Here is a 9165-nt window from a genome sequence, read left to right on the forward strand (position 1 = left end):
CAGGCTGAACAGCTGGAGTCTGACCCTATGGACAGATACTCCAAGATGAAGAGGAGGAGGGGCTAAGCCCTGCCCAGGGCTGGGCACATATTTCTCATTCTCAAGGTCAAGGAGACCTTCCTGACTACACATGCACAGAAAGGCTCCTTGAAGGTCAAAAAGGGAGGGGGCGCCACCGCATAGTAGGTGATGTCAAGCTACCCATAGGCCTCTTCACTGGAATCCACCTTGGCTAAGAGGTGTGTGCGCACACATGGGAGGACCCTGAGATAAATCAAATACGGACTCAGAACCAGGCAAAGCAAGATGAATGGCCAAAGGAAATCCGGAAGAAATGCCCCATATAAGTGATTCAAACTACTACGAGGGCGTGACTCTCTGAGCCCACCTGTGTGTCGATCCACACACGTACTCTTTTTCCTCCGAATAAACACTTTACTTGTTTCACTACTTTCCATCTTTGTGGGAATTCATTTCTGCAAAGCCGAAGGGCCAGAGCCTTGTCACTGGTCACTGGTTTAGTGAGTAGGATTCAGCGCTCTCACTGCCGTGGCCTGACTTCAGTCTCTGGCTGGGGACTGAAATCCTGCTTCAAGCCGCTGCAGGCTGAGGCCACCTGAGATCAAAACGACTGTGTCCGGGCTTCCCTGGTGGCGCAGTGGTTGGGAGTCCGTCTGCCGATGCAGGGGACACGGGTTCGTGCCCCGGTCCGGAAAGATCCCACATGCCGTGGAGCGGCTGGGCCCGTGAGCCATGGCCGCTGGGCCTGCGCGTCCGGAGCCTGTGCTCTGCAGCGGGAGAGGCCACAACAGTGAGAGGCCTGTGTACCGCAAAAAAAAATAAATAAATAAAAAAAAATAAAAATAAAAATAAAAGAAAACGACTGTGTCCTAAGTAAATAATTCAGAAGACCTATTTCAAGGGCTGACTACACAAGAGTTTGAGGTCTTCCTCTCTGGACATCCTGGACGAAACAAAAGGCAGCAGAGATGAGCTGATCTCTGACTCTTAGCGCCCTGGTCCCTCCTGAGATTCCTGATAACATACCAGCCTGGGAAGGGGAGAGGGATCTGAGCAGAAGCTATACATGGACTCAGCAGGGTCAGGGGCCATCCCACCAGCCACCCTCTGCTCCCCTTTCCTCACTAGACACCAGGGGTTATGGGTCAGCCACTGGCTCAAAAGCCACTGGTGCATCAGTGACAGAAGTTATGATTGCAGGCCTAAAGACGTGAATGGCTGGGATCAGCTGAGACTTAAATTTGATCCTCCAGATGTGACAGATGGAAAATGGCATTCCATTACATCCCCATGTTCTGTTCGATAATTATCTTATTCAGCCCTTTTCCTTTTTTAAAAAAATAAATTTATTTATTTATTATTTTTGGCTGCGTTGGGTCTTTGTTGCTGCGCATGGGCTTTCTCTAGCGAAGACCGGGGGCTACTCTTCCTTGTGGTGCGTGGGCTTCTCATTGCAGTGGCTTCTCTTGTTGCAGAGCATGGGCTCCAGGTGCATGGGCTTCAGTAGTTGTGGTGCACGGGCTTAGTTGCTCCGTGGCATGTGGGATCTTCCCCAACCAGGGTTCGAACCCGTGTCCCCTGCATTGGCAGGCAGATTCTTAACTACTGCACCGCCAGGGAAGTCCTAAGACTATTGTTAAGGAGTCTTTCAAGACTCCTGGACTTCAGAGATTGTTACTACATCTTGGGAAAGTGACCTTTAACTTTTAAAGTCTCTAATTCTGATTGGTTACTTAATAATTTGTAGTCCTAGTAGCACTATTTAAATATATTAGCAACCTCTTCTATTCATAAGACCATGGAGGCAAAAATGAATAAAAACAATGACTTTATTGGATTTAGTTTTTAAACAGAAGTCTAATCAGTTTAAGTTTAATGTTTAGGTTAACCTTATCAGCAATAAAGCTCCAACTGTTTAAATGTCTGGTGGTTGAAGTCATCCTTTTGCCTTTAGGAAACCTGTGGAGAGGCAGGACCAAGCTGTCTCGATCGTCAGGAGTGCATCAGTCCTGCACTAGGGCCAGGGCCCGATTCCTCAGCAACCAGGAGAGCCTAGAACAGGTGTGGGCTCTTGGTCCTCCAAGCAGCCAGGGAAGGTCTTCATCTTCAAAGGACAAAAGAGCCATTCCTGTTGAGAGAACTTTCCAGTCCTCTTCCCATTCCCCTGGATGAGAATTACCTATGGCTTCACCAAGAGGAGACAGGTGAGGAGGAGGGTTGGAGGTCTCAGCACCATCACCCAGACACCTTTTCTCAGTCCAATGTCAGAACAGGGGCCACTGGATTCAGAGTAGGTGCTTATTTGAACATGAAGGTTCTGAGAATTTGGGGGTTCTAGATCCAAGTCCTATTCTCTGCTTCCATTTCCAAAGGAAGATGGAGATGCACATTCTAAGTAGAGCACATGGGACTTCCCTGGTGGCGCAGTGGTTAAGAATCCACCTGCCAATGCAGGGGACACAGGTTCAAGCCCTGGTCTGGGAAGATCCCATATGCTGCGGAGCAACTAAGCCTGTGTGCCACAACTACTGAGCCTGCGCTCTAGAGCCCACGAGCCACAACTACTGAGCCCATGTGCCACAACTACTGCAGCCTGCGTGCCTGGAGCCTGTGCTCCAGAACAAAGAGAAGCCACCGCAATAAGAAGCCCGTGCACCACAACAAAGAGTAGCCCCCACTCATTGCAACTAGAGAAAGCCCATGCACAGCAAGGAAGACCCAACGCAGCCAAAAAATAAATTTATTAAAAAAAAAATAGAGCATGTAAAAACTGTAAATGCTATACTCTGCTCATTTAGAAATCCTAAGTCCATTGGGCCCTGATGAAGGTGGAAAGATAACCATCTTGAGCCTTCCTTCACAGGAGCCTTGAACCAGAATGATACCAGAGAGAAAAAGGCTGGATAATCACTGGCAATAGTAAAATCAACCAGGAAGAGCCTATATTCTTAACAATGGAACTCACAAGCCTTTGGAATTACTTATGAGTAATTATCAGTACAAGTTGAAGGCAGGGCAGGTCGGTGGCCCCAAGGCCTTTCTGCACTTACCCATCTGACTCTGGTTCTTTGTCCAGCCCAGATACACAGGTCTCCCCTTTTTCCAAATGGCTTAGCACCTCAGGTTTATAAACTGCAAATCCTATTTATGGGCAAGGAAAAGGGTCAGCATTTCAAGAAATCAGGGTATCAGGGCAACTCTGCTGGGGGCCCCAGTTAAGCTGTCCTCCTCTTGGTCCCCGCCCCTTGGCTCCTTCCCTCAAGCTCTAGATACTCATTTCCTTCCTTCTTTCCTTTCTCCCCAGGACTAGCTGAAGACTTCCCAGGTTTCTGCTTTCTTGCAGTCCACTCTCACCTAAAAAAGCTTCTAAGATAAAGGTTTTCTGCTGGTCACTACGGAAATACAGACAATGGGCAGGTAAAGCCTCACAATGGGCAGGTAAAGCCCCGTCTATATGGTTGACCCTTGAACACGGGGTTAGGGGTGCCAATCCTCTGAGTTGTCAAAAATCCACCTACAACTTTACAGTGGGGCTGCCATACCCACGGTTCCGCATCTGTGTATTCAATCAACTAAGGATAGAGTAGTACTGCAGGACATATTTAGGGAAAGAATCGGTTTGTAAGTGGACCTGTTCAAAGCCATGTTGTTCAAGGGTCCACTGTATTTCCGGTTTTCCTTTTTAGATACTATCCTGGGAATCTCTTTTCACCCCACTTTCATATCAAGGACAAAGTTCAACTCTATCCATTCTTTACTTTTTCCAACACTTGGGGTAGGGGACCCCTTTTCTTTTTTTTTTCTTTTTGGCTGTGTTGGGTCTTTGTTGCTATGCGCGGGCTTTCTCTAGTTGCGGTGAGCGGGGACTACTCTTCGTTGCGGTGTGCAGGCTTCTCATTGCAGTGGCTTCTCTTGTTGCCGAGCAGGGGCTCTAGGCACGCGGGCTTCAGTAGTTGTGGCTCACGGGCTCTAGAGCGCAGGCTCAGTAGTTGTGGCACACAGGCTTAGTTGCTCCGTGGCATGTGGGATCTTCCTGGACCAGGGCTCGAACCTGTGTCCCCTGCATTGGCAGGCAGATTCTTAACCACTGTGCCACCAGGGAAGCCCGGGGACTCCTTTTCTACAAAGTATGCGGGGCTGGCAAAGGAGTCCTCCACCTTAATGTCCCCCCAGTTCAATCTAATTAAATCATTCTGTTACATGATTACAGTGACAGAAGGAACTAAGGACTCATTTCTTTTTTCTTTTTTTTTTGGCTGCACCACGTAGCATGCAGGATCTTAGTTTCTTAGTTCCCGGACCAGGGATCCCTTGCCTCCTGCAGTGGAAGCACTGAGTCCTAACCAGTGGACCGCCAGGGAATTCCCAAGGCTTATTTCTTATATTTGGGGAAGTCGGAGAAATACGCTGTCTCTGGGGTCAGAATATTCTGAGGCCTGGAAAGCAGTGTGGTCCTGGTGAGCACATCTTTTTTGTGTGTCTGGGATGACATGAAAGACAATAGCAGTGGGCAGCCACCCTAGAAACCTACCAGTTGGTCCCAGGCCTGGGATCCTGCTTATAGAGAACTCCAGGTATGAGAAAGGCAGTAACTGAGAATGCTGAAAAACTGCCCACTTTTAACAGATAAGAATCGGGCAACATGAGTCTATGAGTAGAAATATCTTTCCTCAGGGCCCAGGAGCACCTCTAGGCTCTCTCTCTGTCCATGGAGGGGTGGGGGGTGGGGGTGGGGGGATCAGGAACTGCACGGCTCCACCCAGCAGCACACCCACCAGAAGAGTGCCATACCAATGAGGGACACAGGCAAATTCCAAGCCTTTTGCCTGACATAAAAATAAATAATGCAGGGACTTCCCTGGTGGTCCAGTGGTTAAGACTTCGCCTTCCAATGCAGAACCCTCAGGGTTCGATCCCTGGTTGGGGAGCTAAGATCCCACATGCCTCGTGGCCAAAAAATTAAAACATAAAAAAAGAAGCAATATTGTAACAAATTCAATAAAGATGTTAAAAATGGTCCACATCAAAAATAAATAATGCAAAGAAAAAATAAATACTGACTAAAAAACCAAATACTAAAAAACCCATAAACAAAACCAAAAACAAATACAAACAAAGAAATTAGAAACTTGAGCTCAGGGGACTTCCCTGGCGATCCTGGGGTTAGGACTCAGCGCTTACAGAGTTTAGACACAGGTTCGATCCCTGGTCGGGAAACTAAGATCCCGCAAGTTACGTACATATGTGGCCAAAAAAAAAAAAAGAAACTTGAACTCACAGGTCTACTTGGACAAATTCGGGAAGCTCTCCAGTCCCTGAAACGTTTCACAACACACGAGACGGGGAGTGCAGAGGAAGACCCAGTTAGAAACAAAGTGCAGTTAAGCCTTCCAGTCAGACCGACTGTGGGTCGCGGGAAAGCCCTTACTCAGTGCGATAACGGTTCCATAATTCTTTAGCATTCCGTCCGCGTAGAGAGCCTTCCGAGGAGGGTCCAGGCGCTTCCACTCTTCGTATCTAAAGCCCACGTCCACATCCTCCAAGGTCACCGGCTCTTGGAACTGAAGGTTTGTCCACTATGGCCCGGGGTCATCCTATCACCTGCTTCGCCAAGAGACGTGGGGGATGGACGGGCCTGAGAAAAGGCGGTCGGGGGGCACCGAGGGGGGCAGAGCCTCGACGACCCCAAGCACGGGGCGATGCACGGTCGGCGTCGACCCCCGCCAGGGGCTTAGGACCCGCACCCACTGTCACCTCGGGCGCTGGCGGCATGGCAAGTTGAGGTCACGGGGAGCACAGGTGGATAGAGTGCAGCTAGTCAGCCCTCCACAGCACGATTTCGACCGAATCCCTTCTAGCTGCAAAACGACGAGCCACCAGCGGACCTAGAGTCTGAAGGAGCCACAGACCCCGCCCCCAGCCGACTTCCGGTCCTCTCTAGGCTGTGCGGAGGACCCTGCGTCTCTGTGGGCGGCTCCCTGGGACGCCTGGGTACCCCGGGACAGGGCTTTTACCGTAAACATGCGACCCGGGATTAGGATGCGCGGGGACGCTGCTTCGAGGCTTAGCCTAATCACTCTTCAGATTTTATGTGAGTCATCTTTCAAGATACTTTTACCCACTGTATTTCCCATTGGACATCTAAAAATTAATAATAAATAGGGAAAAAAAAGCAATGGTACTCCTAATATACGGAAATAACGAGTTAACATTTTAGTGAATTTTACTCTGATGATTTTCTACACATAGTTTGATATTTTTGTGTTTTTGTCATCTCCAGTTTTTCCACTTAATTATTTCACGGAAGCACTCCCCTCCCCACCTCCGTACTGTGGTGCGCATTGTAATAGTCCATTAACTGGATTATCATCCTTTATTTACTCGTTCGATGTCAAATCACCTGGATTGTGCCTGGGAATACCGGCCTTCCTTAGAATGGAGGCGCGGAATTGTGCCTATGCCTATCCTCTGGGAAGTGCTGAAGCCCGTCCTTGCGTTTTCTCTCCAAACAGCTCTTGAGGATGGTGCTGGTTCATTACACAGCCCCACTCTAATCAAAGGAGGACCTTCATATGATCTCGCTTTCCAGAGGAGTTTAACTTTTCAGAGCAATTTGTTAGTTTTTGGCCTATGGACCCTTCGAGTTTTGAATTTGAGTGGTGTTGGCTGCTAGAAAGCTTATAGCAAATCTTTCCGGTCAAGGATATATGACTTTAGCATGTGTATTTTTTTGTATTGCTAACCCTACTCTTGGCCCCCTCGCACTTTGCTATCTTTGTTTTCCATCCCTTTGCCTTATATTTCTTGTTTGTCTTAAACGTATTTTATCTTGTTCTTTGGTTTAGGCCTCTGTAAACCATCTTAAATCCTTTTTTGAAACAAGGTGGTGTATAAAATTATAAATAAAATTGCTCAACAGTTTCCCTACTGTTGAAATAAACTGTCCTAATATTTAGCTCTTTGAAATTTTGTCACAGATGAGCATTTTTGACCATAAAGTGCTTTTTTTATTTAGATTTTTTTTTAAAGCCAAAGTCCTAGAAAATACTGGATCAAGAGACAGGATATTCAATGAGTATTTCTTGAGGCTTGTGGATGCTGTGGAATACAGAGATGATGGGGGTGGGAGGGACAGCTAACAACATATTGAGGGTTTACTCCATGCCAGGTACTTGCTAAACCCTTCACGTGAGTCTACTCTCAAAATTCTTTTTTTTTTTTTTTTTTAATTAAAAAAAATGTATTGTTGGCTGCATTGGGTCTTCGTTGATGCGCACGGGCTTTTTTTCTTTCTTTCTTTCTAGTTGCGGCGAGCGGGGGCTACTCTTCTTTGCCGTGTGGGGGCTTCTCATTGCAGTGGCTTCTCTTGTTGAGGAGCACAGGCTCTAGGCCGTGGGCTTCAGTAGTGGCACACGGGCTCAGTAGTTGTGGCTCGCGGGCTTAGTTGCTCCACGGCACATGGGATCTTCCCAGACCAGAGATCGAACCCGTGTCCCCTGCGTTAGCCGGCAGATTTCTAACCACTGCACCACCAGGGAAGGCCCCGTGCATTCTTATAAAAGTTAAATAACCATAAAAAACAGGGCCCAGTGAAAGAGTTCCCAGTAACAAGGGCTGTCAGAGATCGGGGAAGGACAACACTGCGAGATGAAGGTAGTCGGCTGCCAAGGAGGCATGTATCCTAGGGACACATCTGAGAGGAGAAAGGACTATTTGCAGTTGTTTATGTTTAATTTTCAATTAATTAAAATTTTAAATTTACAAACAAATTTTCTTAAGTTTAACTTACTTAACTTTAATGTTCTGTTTAGAAATCTTGTATTTTTTGTATAAAAATAAGAGCAATAACTTGTTCCTTGATTAATGTTCAGTTAGCCCATGGGTTTGACATATTAGATTTGCTTGAACATTACTCATGCCATTTACAAAGTTAGTTAATTAAATTCTCTTAAATATTTAAACTACATTTACAAATTTAATATACTTGCTTTTTTTCAAGCACTTCAAATGCCTCATAGACAGATTTACAAGTCAAACAAGAGAAAAATCTTAAGCATGTAAATAACTCTCCTAAACCTAATAATTCAAGCTTCTAAATGTGGCATATCAAGTTGTCTTCAAGATATCCATACCATTTACAAATGTAATCAAATTATCTTATACTTTTCAAGCTTCAAATCACAAGTCTAGAATAAATTACACAATTCAGTTTGAAATCACAAGATTAGGGTGGGGGGGAGGGATAGACTGCGAGTTTGGGATTGACATGTACACATTGCTATATTTAAAATAGATAATTATGGGCTTCCCTGGTGGCGCAGTGGTTGAGAGTCCGCCTGCCGATGCAGGGGACATGGGTTCGTGCCCCGGTCCGGGAAGATCCCACATGCCGCAGAGCGGCTGGGCCCATGAGCCATGGCCGCTGGGCCTGCGCATCCGGAGCCTGTGCTCCGCAACGGGAGAGGCCACAACAGTGAGAGCCCCGCGTACTGCAAAAAAAAAAAGATAAAAAAAATAAAATAGATAACTAATAAGGACCTACTGTATAGCACAGGGAACTCTGCTCAATATTCTGTTATAACTTAAATGGAAAAAGAATTTGAAAAAGAATAGATACATGTATATGTATAATTGAATCACTTTGTTGTACACCCGAAACTAACACAATCTTGTTAATCAACTATATTCCAATGTAAAATAAAAATTTTTAAAAAAGATGGGGCTTCTCTGGTGGCACAGTGGTTAAGAATCTGGCTGTCAATGCAGGGGACACGGGTTCGAGCCCTGGTCTGGGAAGATCCCACATGCTGCGGAGCAGCTAAGCCTGTGAGTCACAACTACTGAGCCCATGCACCACAGCTACTGAGCCCATGCGCCACAACTACTGAAGACCGTGCACCTAGAACCAGTGCTCCGCAACAAGAGAAACCACTTCAATGAGAAGCCCACACACCGCAGCAAAGAGTAGCCCCTGCTCGCCACAGAGAAAGCCCACACACAACAACGAATACCCAACGCAGCCAAAAACAACAAAAAAAAAGACAGCCAGGACATGGAAGCAACCTAAGTGTCCATCAACAGATGAATAGATAAAGAAGATGTGGGGGCTTCCCTGATGGCGCAGTGGTTGAGAGTCCGCCTGCC

Source organism: Phocoena phocoena, chromosome 10 (assembly GCF_963924675.1).
Source record: "Phocoena phocoena chromosome 10, mPhoPho1.1, whole genome shotgun sequence".
Classification (NCBI taxonomy): Eukaryota; Metazoa; Chordata; class Mammalia; order Artiodactyla; family Phocoenidae; genus Phocoena; species Phocoena phocoena.